The 19,755-nt window shown below is 51.6% G+C and overlaps 1 long non-coding RNA gene across 1 annotated transcript; it reads left to right on the forward strand.

The window, feature by feature from the left end:
• The first annotated feature begins 203 nt into the window (after positions 1 to 203).
• On the forward strand, positions 204 to 4,423 carry LOC144333360 (uncharacterized). Its single transcript, XR_013401946.1, has 2 exons — positions 204 to 2,743; positions 2,843 to 4,423. It is a non-coding gene; the product is annotated as an uncharacterized LOC144333360 (long non-coding RNA).
• Positions 4,424 to 19,755: the final 15,332 nt, after the last annotated feature.

Genomic DNA, 19,755 nt, shown 5'->3' on the forward strand with positions numbered 1-19,755 from the left:
TCACTTCCCTGACGTTCGGGCTCGAGCCCACAACCTCTCCATAGAATTCCGTAAGGGACGATGGCGAAAATTCTGCTCGTCCAAGTGGCCTACCCTCCATGTTGGGTGGCCCCGGGACGAAACATTTAACCTCCCAATTATCTTACAGGTTAAAGCAACAGTGATGGATCCTGGGCCACACGGACACCCAGACCAGGTGGCCTACATAATTACTTGGGAGGATCTGGTCCGAAACCCTCCCTCTTGGGTGAAACCCTTCCTCCATCCCCCTTCCCCATCCCAATCTACCCTCCTTGCCTTAGAAGCCCCAAAGAATCGGAATCCGGACCCGCATAAGCCAGTCCTCCTAGATAAACCCCAGAGGGACCTCCTCCTTCTCGAACCCCTGCCTCCTCCACCTCAAAACCCCCTTCGGGGACCTCCACCTTACGCTTCACCCTTGCCCCCTGTCTTGTCCCCAGCTCTTTCCTCTACCGCCTCGACCCCTACCCTTTCTCCAACTTCTCCCTCGGCCCCTCCCTCCACCCCGTCTCCTCCTCCAGCCCCGCCCAAACTCACCCCTCGGACGCCGCCGCCGACACCTCCTCGTCTCCGCTTGCGGCGGACTGAGGACCCAGAAGGCCCTTCCACTTAGCAATCCTCCCTTTTTCCCCTCGGTACTGTCAGTCACACAGTCCAGTACTGGCCCTTCTCTGCCTCTGACCTCTATAACTGGAAGACCCATAACCCTTCCTTTTCCCAAGACTCTCAGGCCCTAACCTCGTTAATAGAATCCATTCTCCTCACCCACCAGCCCACCTAGGATAATTGCCAGCAACTCCTGCAGGTCCTCTTGACCACTGAAAAAGGCAGCAAGTCCTCTTGGAGGCCCGGAAAAATGTGCCAGGACCAGGAGGCCTCCCAACCCAACTTCCCAATAAAATAGACGAGGGATTTCCCCTCACCCGCCCGGACTAGGACTATGAAACGGCACCAGGTAGGGAGAGTCTCCAAATCTATCGCCAGGCTCTGTTGGCGGGTCTCAAAGGGGCAGGGAAACGCCCCACAAATTTGGCCAAGATAAGAAAGAAACCCCTAAGGAAAGGGAAGCCAGGTTAGCGAAGGAACAGATAGAGCGAAAGGATCGTAAAAACCGAGTAAAGGATAAGCATTTAACAAAAATCCTGGCAGCAGTTATGAGAAAGAAAGGACCAGGGAGAGAGGGAAAGAAGCGGAGACGGCCAAAAGTGGAAAAAGACCAGTGTGCCTACTGCAAAGAACAGGGGACTCGCGGAGGCGTTAAGGACAAAAGAGGACTCGGCCAACTCCCGGAGGAACGGCAGGCCGAGAGCGCGGCGCCCGGGCCTGGCGCCAAGCCTGAGCCCGCCAGACGGGAGGCGGCCCCGCCGCGGGCTCGGCTCCGGCCCCAGCCACGCCAGCATGGCCGGCCGGACCGTACCAGCCGAGACCCGGAGCCGGGCCGAAGATAACATCAAGAAGATAATGGCGACCATCAAGAAGGTCCAAAAATGGAAGAAGCAATGAGTGACTGTAGGCGACACTTCCCTTCGTATCTTCAAGTAAGTGCCAGTGGTGGACCCCCAGGAGGAGGAACGAAGGCGGGCAGGTGGCGGGGCAAAGAGATCCCGTGGCCGGGAACGTCGGGGCAGGGGCGCCAGTCCCCGAGGGGGTGGCCCTCTCATCCTGCTGGATCTCAATGATGAGAACAGCAACCAGAGTTTCCATTCGGAAAGTTCCCTGCAAAAAGGCACAGAGCCCAGTCCTGAGGGCAGCCCCCAGCCCAGCCGCCCTGTGTCACCTGCCGGACCCCCAGAAGGGGTCCCTAAAGAGGCTCAGCCCCCACGGCTGGGCCAAGAAAAAAAATCCCGGGGGCATAACTGCTGGCAGCACTGACGAACCCCCAATGCTGACCAAGGAGGCCCTGGCAATGATCCAGCAGATGCATGCCTGGACACACTTAAATAATTGAAAGCTAAAATTACTGATTAAAAAAACTGACTTTCTAATCCCAAAGACAAGTACCCTCGTAGAACAAGTGACATCTGCCTGTAAGGTCTGTCAGCAGGTAAACGCTGGGGCTACCCGAGTGCCAGAAAGGAAACGAACTCGTGATAACCGCCCAGGAGTCTATTGGGAAATAGACTTCACTGAAGTAAAACCTCACTATGCTGGATATAAGTACTTACTGGTGTTTGTAGATACCTTTTCAGGATGGGTAGAAGCCTACCCCACCCGGCAAGAAACGGCACACATAGTAGCCAAGAAAATTTTGGAAGAAATCTTTCCTAGATTCGGACTTCCCAAGGTAATTGGGTCAGATAACGGGCCGGCCTTCGTTTCTCAGGTAAGTCAGGGGCTCGCCAGGATATTGGGGATTAATTGGAAATTACATTGTGCCTATAGACCCCAGAGCTCAGGACAAGTAAAAAGAATAAATAAAACAATAAAAGAGACCCTTATTAAATTGACCTTAGAGACTGGTTTAAAAGATTGGAGACGCCTCCTATCCTTAGCTCTGTTAAGGGCCCGGAATACACCTAACCGTTTTGGGCTCACTCCATATGAAATCCTCTACGGAGGACCTCCCCCTTTGTCAACCTTGCTTAATTCCTTCTCCCCCTCCGATCCTAAGACTGACCTACAGGCCCGGCTAAAAGGACTCCAAGCAGTACAGGCCCAAATCTGGGCCCCCTTGGCAGAACTGTACCAACCCAGACATCCACAGACCAGTCACCCCTTCCAGGTGGGAAACTCTGTCTACGTTAGACAGCATCGCACTCAAGGACTAGAGCCTCGGTGGAAAGAACCCTACATTGTTCTCCTGACCAGTCACCCCTTCCAGCCATAAAGGTTGACGGAATCTCCACTTAGATCCACGCATCCCACGCCAAGGCTGCTCCAGAGACGTCCGGATCAACACCACTTAAGACGTGAAAACTCCAACGCTCCGCGGACCCGCTCAAGATAAGACTCTCTCGTATCTAACTCCTTACTTATTGTTTACCCTTCTTCCCTGCGCCGTCTCTAGTGTAGTTTTTGACGCTAACCCCCACCGGCCATTTAGCCTGACCTGACAGATAATTAATTTTAATAATCAAGAGGTCTTAAATAGGACCTCCGAGAATGCTCCTATAAAGCATATATAAAGTCCTATAAAGACTTGGTTTCCAGACCTCTATTTCAACCTAAAAAATAACAGATAGATAACAACAAAATTAATATAAAGTCTCTATTTATACCAGCACAACCCGCCTAAAATTCCCCTCCAAATCAGACTATTAGTCAATCCAGACACTGCCCCTGTTGCAGTAAGGCCAGACCAGGTTTTATTAGAAGCTAAGAAGCCCCCGGTTTCCATATCGGAGAAGCCCCAACTAAAAACTCCTCAAAGCACTTCCCCGCCCTTAATCTCCCTCACCCTCGCAGACATGTTAAAAATTAAGGTAGCGGCTAGAGTTAAGACCAGGACAGCAACCCTAGTGCATAGTAACCATCATCTGCAACAACTTAAAGTAGCCATAGATAAAAACCTTAAAGCCATAGAACAATCTATCACAAAACTTGAAAAGTCCTTGACTTCTCTGTCTGAAATTATATTACAAAACCGACAAGGACTAGAAATTGTCTTTCTAAAAAAGGGCGGGCTCTGTGCAGCCCTAAAAGAGCAATATTGTTTTTATGCAGATCATTCAAAAATAGTTAAAGATTCTATGGCAAAACTAAAAGAGAAAAAATCTCAACAAAGTTAGTTTAAAAATTAGTACAACCAATCCCCTTGGCTTAGCACCCTAATCTCCACCATCTTAAGACCCCTCATCCTGCTCACGCTCATCCTGACTTTCAGGCCATGCATACTCAACCACTTACTCACCCTTATTAAAAATAGATTACATGCTATGGTTCTGACCCAACTATACCAGACCCTCAGGACTAAAAAAGAGGCTCAAGATTGAGCCTCTGACACAAAAAGAGGAGGGAATGAAACTAGGCCTCATAAAATTTAGAAAATAGGCCTCATATAGAAAAAATTAACACCAGGTGGCTCTGGATAGGGTCCCACCCTGCCTCAATAAGGTCCCACCCTGATAGGGTCCCACCCTGCCAATTCCGGGAAACAACCTCATGGGGTCCCACCCTGCCAATTCCGGGGGTCCCACCCTGCCTCGAAGTTCCCGGAATCAGCAACTCCAAGAAAAAACCTCATAAGGTCCTGCTCTAACCAATTAGCATAAGACAACTTGCTCAGGCCATAGACAGACCCAATTACCACGCGCCTAAAGCTTTGTTTGAATTTCGCGCCCTAAGCTGTGTTTGAACTTGTATTTGCCTATATAAACAGCCTGTAACAAGCAGTCGGGGTCCCAGGGCCAACTTAGAACTTGGGACCCTAGCGCGCTAGTAATAAATAACTCTCTGCTGTGAATCTCGTGTCGGTGATCCTTCGCGGCAACCCCTGCCCAGGAAGGAATCGACAGTTCGGTTCCAACACTAGTAAATATTTTAGGCTTTGTGGGCCAGACATCTCTATCACAACTATTCAGCTCTGCCACTCTAGGGCAGAAGCAGTGACAGGCCATAGGTAAACAAATAGGTGTGGCCAGAGCTGGCTGTGAACTTGCAGGACCCGGAGAGTTGAGTGCTCCTTAATTTGTTAAACCCTGGGCACCTTGCTTGTCTCACCTTAATCGCAGGCCTGAGCAGGACTGTATCACAATAAAATCTTGCTTACAAAAGCAGTAGGCATCCTAAGAGCCAAAAAGCAGAAGCAATCCAAGTGTCTATCAACTGAGGAATGGGTGAACAAAATGTGGTCTATCCATACAATGGGATATTATTTGGTCATAAGAAGGAATGAGATACTGACACATGCTACAGCATGGAGAAAACCTAGAAAGTGGTATGCTAAAAACAAGAAGTCAGTTATAAAAAAAAACAAACCAGTATTATATGATTCCACTCATTCAAATGGAACGTCCAGAACAGGGAGGTCTATAAAGACAGACAGCACATCTGTAGTTACGTGGTGAGGAGGGGTAGAATGAGAAGACATTAAGGGGTAGGGATGGTAGCTAAAGGGCTTCGACGTGATGAAAATGTTCTAAAATTGACTGTGGCGATGGTTGCACATGTCTGTGAACACACTGAAAACGACTGAATTGTTCACCTCAAATGGGTAAATTTCATGGTGTGTGATTTGCATATCAATAAACTGTTTAGGGAAAAAAGAACACAAGTGGTCCACAGGCTGGATTTGGCCCATTCTCCAGAGTTTGCTGACCCAGCTCTAGTGTAATTTTTTTTAACGTATCTTCTTTCATATTCACGGTAAACCTGTGAGGCAGATATTATCTGGGCTCTAAATGATCGCGGAACTTGCCCGGGGTCACTCAGCTAGCAAGGGGAGGGCCGGAGTGCCTTCTGAGCGCTTCCGTGCTACTGAGCACATCGCTCAGACTAGAAGTCTCCATTTTTATCTCCTCCAGAGTGTGTGGCCCGGAGCTCTGTGCCTGGAGAAGATACCTTCCAACTGTTGATTTGACTTGTACTTAGAGAAGAAAAACAGTGTAATGGGTAAAAGCACAGACTCTGGAGTGAGACTGCCTGGATTCAAATTCCAGCTCACTGCCACTGCATGATCCTGAGCAAATCAGCTTTTCCTCTCTGTCTCAGTGTTCTCATCTATAAAATGGGGATAACAAGAGCTCCCCACCTCATAGGATTCTTGTGAGAAGTTAATGAATTCTATAGGAGAACAGTGACACCGATTTGCTATTACTATTATTTATAAGCTACGCTTTTCACGGGTGTTGATGGTCCTGCAAGCAGTGCAATCTGTTCTAATGATGGACATTGCAGGCATCAACAACAGGTCAGCAGGGAAAATCGGGGGAACAGGGGAGATGTCTGGCCCTAATCAAATCACACCCTAAGCACGTCTTGCTGTTCAACCAAACTTCACGACATCCCCAGGCCTCTGACTCTCCCGAGTGCATGGGATGTTTGGGATAACTAATGGATGGAGGAGTTTGACTTTGGCTGCCTGGACCTGCCGTGATGGGAGGGGGCAGGGGGCGTACCCCAGGCCTCAGCCACTCAGCACCATCCGGAAGCGCCTCACAATCCATTTAGCTTATAATAGCAGATATGAAAATTTTATCAGGTTTTCTGCCTTACTCTTGTGAAATATTAAACATCAATAAATTATTAAGCCAATGTAAAATACTACAAATGTTCCTAGACTTCAAAAGGCACTTCAGAAGCACGTTGGTTACAGGGCTATTTTGGGCGAAGCAAACCTGCCCCAATAAGGAGGCATCTTTTTTCTTCTCCCATTATCTGTGTTCCTTCATAGGGAAATGTCTATTCTGGGATTCACGCTCCACAAATAAGCCCCTAAGAAGCAGGAGTTCTGCACAGGTAGCCACTTGACGTGTTCTAGGAGGAGTGTGGGCAGGATCGGGAATCTGCACCCGGGAGGAGGGAACAGAACTGCAGGCCTGGGGCCCAAACTTTGAAAAAAATGACACTGTGTTAGGTGTTCCCACACTGACCCTTCTCTCCATCGTGGAAGCGGGAGTGCATCTTGGGCGTGGGTTGTGGCCAGAAAGGTTTCTGAAGCCCAGCACTGCAGCTGCTTCTCTGGTCCTCCCACGGCCCAGCCTCCTGCACCTGCATCTGGTTCAGGACAGAGGGACAGCTCCAAGAGAAACCAAAATGAGACGCTCCACTGGTGTGCAAGCCACTCTGCTCAGGTCTCCATTACAGGGCGGCCCAGAAAGAGAAGAGGGGGCTTTCCTGCTTTGTTGCAAGTTGCCACACAGCTAAGCATGCAGAGGCAAGTCAGCCACGACGGGAACATGACCCAGGACAGCGTGGGGTGACAGCGAGGCCCGGACAGCAGCAGCAGACACGACAGCATTCAGCATGCAGCAGGGAGCCGTGGGGCAAAAAGACGCAGTGCCTACAGCGCCTGGCAGAGCCCCCAGGAAGGAGCTGCTCCCTCGAGACTCCATCGAGGCTGTGCCTTTCCCCACGCCCGCCCGGGAAGGCTGGTCCCAGCCAGACAGTCCTTTACCTCTCCACCCCACCCTCGCCTCTGCCTCTCTCTGTTTCCACACTGTCTCTGTGTGTGTGTGTGTGTGTGTGTGTGTGTGTGTGTGTGTGTGTGTGTGTGTGTGTTTATCCATTTATATAATTTATTTCATAAATCAATTTAGCATCTTACCCAAGGAAGAAAGGTGTAACCATTAGGAATCATTTTGCCTACCCGTAACAGAAACCTGACCAGCTGTGGCTTAGCACACCAGGACCGTTCCCATTTACCTCACACAGCCTGGTGGTAGCGGGTGCAAGGCTGATCCCGGGTCGCTGAGGATCCAGGCTCCCTACTCTTGCAGCACTGTCTGCATTCTTTAGTGTACTTGCTCTTTCTCCTTCATGCTACTCCTCTAGGTGTCACATCCCCCAGGGAAGCATCAAGCAAAGAAAACCTGACTATAGGGACTTAGAAAAGCTGGGCCTGTTTTCCTCATCACAGGAAGTCCAGAGGTAAGCAGACGCCCATGGGATTTCAACCACTCAGCAGCGCTGGCGCCTCCTGGGCCTCCACACCACAATCTGTGGTGAATGGGCCTCTGGCATCACTTGCCAGTTCTTGGTGACAAGATGGCTGCCACAGCCCCAGACATCACACCTGCCTTCGAGGTAGGAGAGGGAAAATGGGCAAAGCCAGCTCCAGCTGCGTATGTCTCCTTTCATCAGAAAAGCAAAAGGTACATTTGCTGGTGAGACTCTTATCTCTCTCTCTGCAGCCTAAGCCTCTGCTTTGTGAGCCAAATCCACACACCCAGCTGCCTCCTGGGCATCTCTCAGAACACCATACATACGTGAAAAGACCAGGAGACCTGGGTTTAAGACTGAGCCATGCCACTGGCTGAGACCTAGGAAAAGACACTTCATCCCTCGGAATCTAGGTTTCTATCTAACTTTGGGAATAGCGCTCCCTGAAGACTTCCCATAGCGTTACTGTGAGGATGAAATCAGACAATGCAGGTAAAGGTGCTTTGAAATTGCAAAGCATGGCAACATTTCCTCGTGTGTCCCAAGAATAACAGAAACAAAAAATGCATACTGCCAGGCGCGGTGGCTCATGCCTGTAATCCCAGCACTTTGGGAGGCCGAGGCGGGCAGATCACGTGAGGTCAGGAGTTTGAGACCAGCCCAGCCAACATGGCGAAACCCCGTCTCTACTAAATATACAACAATTAGCCAGGCATGGTGGCAGGCGCCTGTAATCCCAGCTACTCACAAGGCTGAGGCATGAGAATCACTTGAACTCAGGAGGTGAAGGCTGCAGTGAGCTGAGGTCACACCATTGCACTCCAGCCTGGACAACAAGAGCGACTTCGTCTCAAAAAAAAAAAAATTGAAAATAGAACTACCATATGAACATCAGAACTCCCATGTTTACTGTAGCACTATTCACAGTAGCCAAGATTTAGAAGCAACTTACATGCCCATCTATGGAAGAATGTGGTACATATATACAACAGAATACTATTCAGTGGAGACTGGCTGGAGGGAGAGCTGTCTGAAGACGGCTCTGGAAAGCCTTGGAGGCAAGCAGCTGTCAGCTCCTCTGAGCCTCCGGATGTTGGAGGGCAGTGGCGGGGTGGGGGGAGGGTGCAGCTACAATCTGCTCCACGCAGCTCAGCAAGGCTTCTGGGCACAGGGACAGACCCCTGGGCAGGCCCCATTCGGTATTCAGATGACAGACGAATACCAGCTCCCGGGGAAATTAAAAGGTATTCATTCTTTTTAAATGTTACAGCCATATTTAGGAAATCCTGGCTGCAGTGATGCAAGCCTGGTCTCATTAGACAGAACTTCTCAGCACCAACCTATTCTGGGCCCGAGCACAGCATGCCATGTGCGGTGTTGCCACCTCGCTCAACCTGAGTATATTTTGAAGGTTGGCTTGGTTTGATTTTTCCGCCAAATGTATCTCAGGATTGATATTCCACCAGAAACCATTTGGAAATCTCAGCACCCTTCGACATGATCATGATGGCATTCTCTCACCAGTCCCAGCTTTAAAAACCTGCTGGGTTCAACTAAGAGTCATGTGGCCGGGCTCCAGCCTGGGAGGAGTCCCCAGTCTTCCCACGTTCCCATCTTTGTTTAGGCACTGCCGTCCGCACCATCTCTTGTCTCTTGCCTCAAGCCCTGAATTCACTCAACAAAAAGCCCACCTCATCCCCCAAACCTGCTGCCCCCCTGCCAACCTCTCACCAAAACAATTGTCACGACCTCTGACATGGTATTACTGCCACCAGTCTCCCCTCTTGCCTTGCCCCAGCCACCTGCAGGTCCCCATAAGGGAGGCACCCATGACCTGGTGAAAACTGTGGCAGCATCATCTGAAGGGAGGCAGGAGGCAGAGCCTTGTGCAGCTGGGTATACCAGAGTACACCAGGGAGGAGCCCAGCATGCCCTTGTTGACCCCAGGCCCCCCTCCTTCCCCTGTCCACCATGGACTGACCCAGCCCATACGCCCTGCCTCAGGGATGCTGGGAGTCTACATGACACCTCTGCACCAAATCAAAATGTTCCCTTTCTCAGATACTTCATTTCTATTCATTTTTAAACTCTTACCGTTTTCTGATTTTTATTAGAATGAGATACTTCCACTTCTATTTCCCAGAATGGTCATACTAGACCAATGCAACCTATGGTTTCTATGATATAAACAATGCTCTCTTAAATGTATGCTTGGGCAGTGCACAGCCTGCACAACTGTACAAAGAGGCCCTGCCCAGCCTTCTGCCTACTGCTAGAGTCACCCAGAAGCCTGTCCCCTTCCCTCCGATTCTAGTCATTGACAAGGCAACCACACACACACACACACACACAAAGAAATATGAGCAGACTGCCTGCCTGAGTCCAGAACCACCTGTCACTTGGATATTTTCCTTGCCAAGCTGAACCAGCCTCAGAGCATCCAAGGATGCCTTGGGAAGGCAACCTTGCTTCCCCAGAGAGTAGACGCTAATGGATACCTAATTCAATGGCTCTCACATTATAAAGTGGTGGCTAATAAAAAGCATTTATAGAACATTCAGTGGAGAACTTTACATCCGCACTCCACCCATAAAAGCTTGATTGTCTCCAGAGGTTACACATTCACGTGGGTCAGAGAGGCTGGCTGGAGCCTGCTCCAAACTCATACCCTGAGCATCCAACCACAGTCAAGTATCGTTCCACTCACAGTGGCCTGAGTAATTTCTCCCTCTCACTGCCCTCGGGTTTGAGCTGTGTGCTGTGCCCTGGCTCCCCTCAAGCCCGGGCCCTGTGTTCTGCAGTTTGTCTCCAGCTGGTGTGCAGAGGGCACACCTTCCTGCTCAAGGTCAGGGTCGTCTATGCTGCCTTTGCTTGGACCAGCCCTGTGCTAAGCATCCAGCATGGCTTAGCTCATGAACCAGCTTGATCTTGTGTGGTGAGTCCTGTTAACATCCCCATTTTCTGGAAGAGAAAACTGAGATTCAACAGAGGTGAAGCAACCTGCTCAAAGTCCCACAGAGTCTGGCCCCTACGCACTGCAATCGATCTAAGGCAATCACGTAGGTTAGCTGGTGGGACTTGCGTCTAACGTTTTAGGTGATTTGCCCCAGGCTCTGTCTCCTCCAAGACGGTCCCAGCTCCACCATCCTGCTGGGTCCCGCAAAGAGAAGTGAGGATCCCAGAGCCCACCTGACCATTTTTCTAAGAATCTGACTGACGCATTCCAGCTGGAGAGCTGTGTTTAATCATCCATTCTGGGACCAGCTAGAGGCAGAGATGACCTTCGGCCGCATGCCCTCCAGACAGCCCTGGCAGCCTTGGACCACCCAAGGAATGAGTGGGGTGCCACACACCCGCATGACAGGCTGCAGAACCCACCCGCAGTGGGTGAGCCCACTATCCACCTCCACCACCCGTCTTCCTTCCTGCCATGGACATTCAACGTGAAAGCCAGCCATCTTGTGCAGCTCCCAGAACTGGGCCAGCATCAAGTGGGAGGGAGGGAGGCGACAGGGTGAAAGGATGAAATTAGGAAACTGAGTCTCAAAGGGTTGTGTTTATCTGCCCAAAGTCTCAGAATTCCTTAGAAGCCTGGTTGTGACTAAAAGTCCTGCAGATTACTCCCCAGCCCATCCCTTCCTCAGCACCTCCAATTCCTGTGGGAGCCCCAAGTCCCCTGCAGAATAAAGCCTCCTGCCCCATGCCCTTCTAGGCACAGCAGCCTAGCACTAAAGCAAACTGCTTGGAGCTGCCATGCACCAGCTATGACTTTCCCTCCCGCTCTTCTATACCAAGGACCCTGCCTACTTTGCTTCTGTGCTCTCACATTTCTTCCTCCGGAAAGCCTTCCCCAAACCCTGAGGTCGCAAAAACTATCCCGTCCTCTGTGCTCCTGGTACCAAGTGCATACTCTCTGCCCGGTCTAGCACATACTCTAGCACATTCCTAGATATCTGCTCTGCTCTGGCTCCCTCAGCGGGTCAGGTTCCGGGAGGGCAGGGGCTAGGGTGTTCAGTATCGCGTGTTCCTGGCGCCCGGCATAACAGCTGGCACCCAGACACTGAGTGAAAACAGCAACACCCTTTGGACTTGGGTGTGGAAAGCCTCAGCGCACCTGGCCGGGAAGATGGCTGAAAGGGACAGAAGGAAGGGTGGAGGCACCAGCAGCTGCCCCCCTTCCCGTCCCTCTGTTTCTCCTGACCCCATTCACCACCTTCCTTCAACCTTCCCCCACCCCACAGAGCTGTTTCTAAGGGACACCTCTCGGATGAGTTCCAGCTCTGTTCCCAGGGCAGTGCTCCATCCACGGGAGCCGCAGCATCGGCAGGGGCTGCTTTTGCACAGCTAAGCCCCCTCGCGGGGCCCTGCGCATTGTCCCCAGGAGGGCCCCTGGGCCAAGAGGGAGGGGCTGGCTGGGGTTGTGATGGCTCCACAACGCGGTTATGCGCAGGGCTCAGGGTCAGGCCAGGGGGCCCGGACAAGAGAGGAAGCAGTGACCCTGTTCACCCACCGGAGGGAGAAGGCAGCCTTGGGCCACTTCAGGAACCAAGCCAGGAGGATGGGGAAGTTCCAGTCAGGCTGTTCGCTCATCAGGAGAAAGAATGTTCTAGAAATAGAAGGTTCTCACTGGGAGGAACACTCCTCTAGGGACATCAGTTCTGTGAGAGGAGGGACTGCAGTGTCAGTCTAGACTCTTATCCTCCGCGGTTAGAACAGTGAGCAGCGCACGGTGAATACTCCATGACATCTGCCAAATGAGTGCGCGGGTGGATGGTGGAACCGAGACGAAGAGCTGGTGTGGAAGGACTCCGGCGGGACCCGTGTGGATGCTAAGGCAGGAGTGGCTGAGGCTGTGCCTTCCAGGCAGCGTCTCCAGTTCAGGCCGCCAGGACCCCTCACGCGCCCAGGGAGGCCCGGAAAACACCCCAGGAGCGGCCCCTTCTCCTCTGCTTCCGCCAGGTCTGGGCTGTCTAGCCCAGTGCCTGTCCGAGAAGCGCCTCCCAGTGTCTGATGCTGCTTCATTCCAGATCACATCCGGCTGAGCTAATCGGGTCTCAGGGCTTGATTTCGAGATCATTCTGAGTCTGTTTTGTGGGCAGTGCACATTGTAGCTCCAACGGGTTTCTTGGCCAAGCCTGATGGTGCTAAAACAGTGTAAGGAATGGGGGCGTGTAAAGTTGGCTGATTGTTGAACAATCGTGGCACCCTTCCTGGCACCTGGTGACCCTCATTACCTGCTGCCTGATGACCCACCAGGGCAGTGAAAACACATATTACTGTCTACACGCTGTTGTCATGAGTGGTGGGGTGCCCAGAAGCCCCCCCCCCCAGAGCCTATTGCTATGGTCTGAATGTCTGTGTCCCCCCGAAATTCATTTGTTGAGACCTAACTCCTACTGTAATGGTGTTAAGACGGTGTCACCTTTGGGAGGTGATCTGGTCATGAAGGCAGAGCCCTTGTGAGTGGGATTAGTGTCTTTATAGAAGAGACTGAGAGAGCTGCCTTCCCCTTTCTGCTATGTGAGAACACAGAAGGCGTCCTGTGTGAACCATGAAGAGAACCCTCCCCAGTCACCAAGTCGGCCGGTGCCTTGATCTTGGACTTCTTAGCCTCCAGAAGTGTGATAAATACTTTTCCGTTGTTTCCAATTTACCCAGTCTATGATATTTTGTGATAGACGTCCAAACAGACTTAAGATCCCTGTGTATTACATGAGGGGCAAAACCAAGAGGACTATGCAGACAGCAGATCTCTCAGGGGCGCTGGGACCCCATCCGGTTCAACCCACAAAAAGCAATGCAGAGCCCGGATTTGGGAAGACAGAGGCTCCCAGAGCACACGCTGGCCCCTACACACTCGCTGTATAACCCTGGTCAGGTTTCTTTGTGTTTTCCAAACCTCAAGTTACTCATCGGTTAATGTAGATAATGCTTAACTACTGCATGGGATGGAGGTTAAATGTCTCTCCCGGAGTGGATGCTCAGTAGTGGTAGTTATTATTCCAAGTGAGGTGTTGGGCCTGCGTCAGACCCATCTGCTCAAGGTCACAGGGCCGTCTCCTATTCAGGTGCAGGCCAGAGTCTCAGAGCCTAGGAATCTGGCCCTGGAACTCAGCCTCAGTCCCCCACCTTTCCTCAAGCAGTGACAATTTGACAACTCCTCCAATGTTGCCCCTCCTCGCCCCTCTGCTTCTAGAAGTTCAGGGAGGTTGCCTGGACCCATGTTGCTCAGGGCGTGTTGGGAGCCCCTCATCACAGCCTCTGCCACAGCAAGTAAAGGCCTTGATGAGATTTGATTTCTTATTAGGCAAGCCCAATGGGGTGAAGAGAAATTCCAGGTCTTTCCACAGCCCCCTTAGAAGCATTCGCTTCATCAAGCCAACCAAGATTAGTAATTTACATTTTTTAAAAAATCCACGCAGGAGAGGCATTGTGTAAATCAGTGCCTTGTCCAATTAAAAAGACACTTCACGGCCATCGTTTCCAGCAGGGCTCTTATGAGGCGTAGCAGAGCCTGGCTCTGTGTGAGAGCAGAGGTGATGGAGCTGACATTTCAATTAGCTTCATCTTACTTGGGGAATTGATACCTTTCTCTGGCATAATTACATCCTGAGCTCATCCTCAAGTCCTCCTGCCCTTGAAAGTCACTCTCCAGCCTCACCTCCTCCTCCAGGAAGCCTTCCCTGGTCCCCGCCCCTGGGCCCCCTCTCTCTTCTAGCTTCCTAACTTCAGCATGCCCTGTTACGCCACTCTTTCGGCCCCTGCTTGAAGGTGCTGTCGTGGCCTCCAAGACAAGCCAGCTGTAAATCCACACATTCGTATGAGGCCGTGGATGTGAGCAGCCAGGGCTCCTACCTTCACAGGGTACGCAGAGAAAAGTCACGAACAGCAGCTGAGGCCTGCAAAGCCCCCAGTTCCTAATGGAGATCCTACATCATGCAACCCCCAGTTCAGCACATGCAGACCCGGTGAGGCCACCACAGAGAGGCATGAGGAGGACGATCAGAGATGAGAGGTGACTTTGCCCCCAAAAGTCACCAGGCACAGACTCAGGTCCTGGAGTTGGAAGCCTGTGTCCAATGCCACCCCTGCCTCTTGCTGTCTGTGAGACCTTGGACAAGTCACTTACCCTCTCTAAGACCCAGTTTCCCATCCTATATGATAAAGGATAAAATAGCTCCTACCTCATGGGAAAGGTGTGAGGGTCAGATGGGCTCAGCTATGGATAGTATAGAACAGTGCCAGGCACCACCATGGTGCCATTCTACAGTGGCTTCCCTATTGGGTTCTGGGGTTCTGACCACAGGCTTGTGTCTTTGACCATGGCCTCCCTGCTAGGAATCCTCTGGGATCCCCAGGTCTGGAGCCCCTCTCCCTCCCCCGACAGACAGCCTCATTCATAAACTTGCCTCTGCCCACAGTCTCCACCTGATGCCCTTACCTGGGATGTTCACAGGCACTGGCCTACCAGGATGACCCCTGCCTCTGGAATAACCCCTTGGGCTCTGGCAATAGTCTCATTATCAACCACAGTAAGTAGGATAAGAAACTCAAGGCTCTGAGAAGAAAAACGACATGCCCGGTTCCTCGCAGCTGGCAAAGGCAGAGCCAGGATTCAATACCAAGTCTCTTTAACCCCAAAGTCCAGGTTCTTCCTGCTAAGTGGACATGCCCTGGCCCCACCAGGAGTCAGTAGCACCCGTCAGGCTCACTCAAGCTGGATCTCCTGACAGCTTCTTCTCACTCCTGTCAGCCGTAATCACTCCCTGGGCACTGAGAGGAATGCAAGTTTGTCTGTTTTCTCTGCCTTTCTTCATCACCATTTTCATCACTACTATCCCCTGCCTGCTTCTTCTAGCAAACTCTTATTCATCCTTCAAAACCTCAAAAGAAATGTGACCTCCACTTAGAAAGTGTTACAGATGCTGCTACTCTTTAGGCCAGTTTACATATCCCTCCACTATGTTCCTAATCCTTTTCTCTGTTTAGACTTTGTTTGTAATCGATGTCTGTTCCTCTGCGCAGGATTCTCAGCACCTCAAGGGCTGAGTCTCACACACAAAATCACCAAAACAGAGCTTTTCCGTGCCCCACCCCATCCTCATGTTTGAGGAGCCAATCATAGATAAATTGATCCCAAATACACCTGGAAAAAAATACACGGACTGAAGGGCCTCTGTGACTTCAAGGTGCAAACAAACTCAGATTCTGAGAATGAACAATTTATTGGATTAGCTGACATCATGGATCAGAAGTATGTGAAACCCTGAAAAAGGTTTTCTTTTTTTTTTTTTTTTTTTTTTTTTTTTGAGACAGAGTCTCGCTCTGTCGCCCAGGCCGGAGTGCAGTGGTGCAATCTCAGCTCACTGCAAGCTCCGCCCCCCAGGTTCACACCATTCTCCTGCCTCAGCCTCCCGAGTAGCTGGGACTACAGGTGCCCGCCACCTCGCCCAGCCAATTTTTTTGTATTTTTAGTAGAGACAGGGTTTCACCATGTTAACCAGGATGGTCTTGATCTCCTGACCTCGTGATCCGCCCTCCTCAGCCTCCCAAAGTGCTGGGATTACAGGCGTGAGCCACCACACACGGCCCTGAAAAATATTTTCAACTCTAGCTTCAAAGGTTTTTCCATCAGCCTCCCAGCTATGCTGCGCAGTTCATCCTCCCCTCTCCACCAGTGCCCAGACTCTTCTCGGATAAAGGCCTTAGAGTCAAATTTGTTCCCCATCAGCACTCCCCTGTCTGAAGCCCCAGATACAAGAATCCCAGGCCCTTTTGACAACTCAAGTATTTTGCTGTATTTTTCCTTGAAATAAAAGGAAGGTAATGATATGCACAGCAACATTAATGCAACATTAAGATAAAAAATACATTATTCATAAGCATGAAAATAATGTTAAGGTGCTGCTAGTGTTTTAATCACTGGCAGTAATACTCAGTTTTGCAACAGTAGACTTTCTGTGCAGTCACTTAAAACATCACATTACTCAGAAATGAAATGATCTCAGCTGCAGCCAATGCAGGCTGCTCGTTCACAGGTGAAAGGAAGTCCCTAGTCTCTGGACCCAAAAGCCAGAGAGACGTTTCCCCCATCTGCAGCTGATGGGGGTGAGTCCAACAGTAAATGTCTTCTGCCTTGGTTGCACATCAGCATCTCCCGAGTTTTCTTTAAAATACCAATGCTCAAACCCCACCCGCAGATATTCTGTTGTAATTGGCATCACTGATACCCACTCCCCTCTGCCACTGTGCCCCCTGCCATCCATCGTCCCCTGCCCATCCCTCAGTGCCCATCTCATCTCCCCCTCTTCCTCCCCTTCCACATCCCCACCATCCTCCTGCTGCCGTTAGCTGTGATGGAGGAGACACGGGGACTAGACAGAGAGGATGACAGGGTTGGAAGAAGCAACGAGCTCCCGGCAGCATGGAGGGCAGCATGGGGATGCTGAGAGCGTGGAAAGGCCCCAGCAATGAGATCTGGTACTTGGATCCACACAGAGACAAAGACAGATGCTGTCAGCAGTCACTCCAGGTCCAGGGGAGAAAACCAGCACATAAGCCTACAATGACCAGTTGTGTGACCACTGCCCTCGGGAAGGGACCCAGGGGCTGGGGGAGCACAAGGAGCCCCACAGCCCAGCCTGTGGGGTCAGCCAGGGATTCCCAGAGAACTGGGAGTCACAGGATTGTACCAGCTGCCTGGATATAGCTAACAATTAGCTATTTACCATTGTTATGGGTCGTAATGTACATGTGTCCCCCCAAAATTCTTTGGTGGAAGAATGGAACTGTTTCGGGAGACAGGGTCTCTAACGAGGTAACAGGGTAAAGTGAGTTCATGAGCGGGGGTTCTGATCCAATATGGCTGCTGTCCTTACAAGAAGAGGAGATGAGAGACAGCCATGGGAGAACCCAGGGTTCTCCTACTGGAGATGGCCACCTACTGGCCAAGGAGGGTGGCCTCAGGAGAAACCACCCTGCCAATGCCTTCATCTCAGGCCTCCTGCCTCCAGAACTGTGAGCAAATACATTTCCATAGGCTAAGCCACCCAGTCAGTGGTAAACCATGCATCCTCTCTCTCCAAAGCTGCTGAGTCCGGTTGGGTGGTGAGGACACCAAGGCTTGGGAACACGGAGTAACCTGCCAAGGGTCCAGGGTGCTGGCAGCCAAGCTCTCAACGGTGCCTACAGGAGTGAGGTAGGTAGATGAGGTGAGAGGGTTCTGAGGGTCACTGGTCCCTAGACAGGGGGTGCCCACTCACCTCAACTCAACCCACACCATGACTGTCTCCAAAACAGTCAGGTCCTTCCTTTCCTTCCTATGTCCTCAGCCCCTGTGAGAGGTGTGAGACAGCCTCACGGGCTTAGCTTCCAGGGATGGGTAGACGGCAGGCACCCTGGGCACCAGTGGACTCAGACCTTCCTGGGAGCAGTGACAGAAAGCGTCCCATCTTCCTGGAGGGTCTGGGCCCAGCAGCTCTTGCAGGAAGGAGCAGGCACGTTACCAGGAGGCAGGATCTGTGCACTCGGACAGGCTGGAGAGAGACCTCTGCACCCTCACCCCAGTCCCTGTTAGAATGGCAGCCCAGGCCCCGATAAGTCCCCTCACACTCCCGCGAGGGTCACTGTGAGAGCTACAGGGACAGAACCTGCCCTTTGCAAGGTCCGAAAGCTTGTTTATGGCTGGATATTTTGAGACATTCATGTATGGATTTTTCTCCTGCCTACATTTTCCCCTTTCCCTCCCCATGCCCAGGCAAGTGACTGATTCAGTCCTTCAGTGCCTCAGGCAAGGTGCACCACAGGACAGAAAACAGAAAAAGCAGCAAATCTTCCTGGATCTTCTGTCCCAAAAGTGTCAGCTCTGAGGATAATGGTTCTCAAACTCAGCTGGCTGGGCCCTCCCACCCCCTGTCCCCAAGACTCTGATTCCTAGGTTTGAGGTGCGACCTGAGAACTTGCATTTCTAATAGGTTCCCAAGCGATGCTGATGCTGCAAGTCAAGAGCCCCACTTTGAGAACCCCTGCCCTACACGGTGCTGAATATAGAGGCCCCTGAGGAGCTTTCCAAAACTCCTATCCCTGGCCTTCCCAGAGATTCCAATCTAACTGGCCTGGGATGGGCACGGGCACTGGAAAGTTCTTGCAGCTCCCAGTGATTCTAGCATGGAGGCAGGCTCTCAGGCAGAGGTTTTCACTCCTAGTCCCTGGCCTCTGACTGCCTCAGATACACTCACACAGGCTGGCTCCGCCACACCCCACCCCAAGGCTCGCACCACACCAATTTCTGCCCTATATTCACCGCCCAGAATGCTCTGCACATGAGTTCCCCTTCCTCGATGCAGGCCCCACTCAAGTGCTCATGCTCCTGAGATGCACTCCCAAGCCCTCTGCACCCCAGCCCATTTCCCGCAGCTCCCTGTTCATTCATGCTCTTCCCATCCATTCCGGGACCACTCACACCTGTGGTCCCAGCCTGCAGGTCGAGGGCTGGTCCTCATATTTGTTTCTGTGTTCCTGGCACCTCAGCCACAGTGGGTGCTCACTGCCATCTGAATGACCCCTGACGTAGTCATCCTCCCACACTGACCAACTGGAGAGCCATGTCTAGTCTCAGCACATGTTGAGAAAGGCAGCACGTGGCTTGCCAAAGAAACACGAGTTGGAGATGGGAGAGCCATCTTCAGATACCCAAAGGGCTGCAGGAAGGAAGAGATAAGCGACTTCCTCGGCGTTGCTCTGGGGGCCTGTCACTGAAGCTCCAAGTGGAGGTCATGAACAGGCAGAGTCAAGGTCACGGCAGGAAGGAGCAAGTTGTTCCCGCGGTGCTTAGAGTTCCCAGGAGAAGGCCTTGGGCAGAGCGCTGCTTCCAGCAGAAATGCTGCAAAAGAAATCCCAAGCAACCAGGCTGGGAGCAGCCTTAGGCCCTTGCAGTCCGGAGAATCTGCTGGTCCATGGCAACAGTGCTCCCCAGCAGCATCTGGGAGTAGGCACAGAGGTGGCAGACGGGCATCAGCACGAGAGCCCCTGGAGCTCATGCATCTAGTCTACCCGGAGCCAGCTTTGTGGACTTGCCTGTAGAAGACTCCACCCGTGGTTGAAAGCTCTGCTGTTGCATTCAATGCTTAATTTTTGAACGTAGCCTCCATATTTTCATTTTGCCCTGGGGCCTCCAAATTCTATAGCAGGTCCTGA

The sequence above is a fragment of the Macaca mulatta genome, chromosome 12 (genome assembly GCF_049350105.2).
Source record: "Macaca mulatta isolate MMU2019108-1 chromosome 12, T2T-MMU8v2.0, whole genome shotgun sequence".
In the NCBI taxonomy this organism is placed as follows: Eukaryota; Metazoa; Chordata; class Mammalia; order Primates; family Cercopithecidae; genus Macaca; species Macaca mulatta.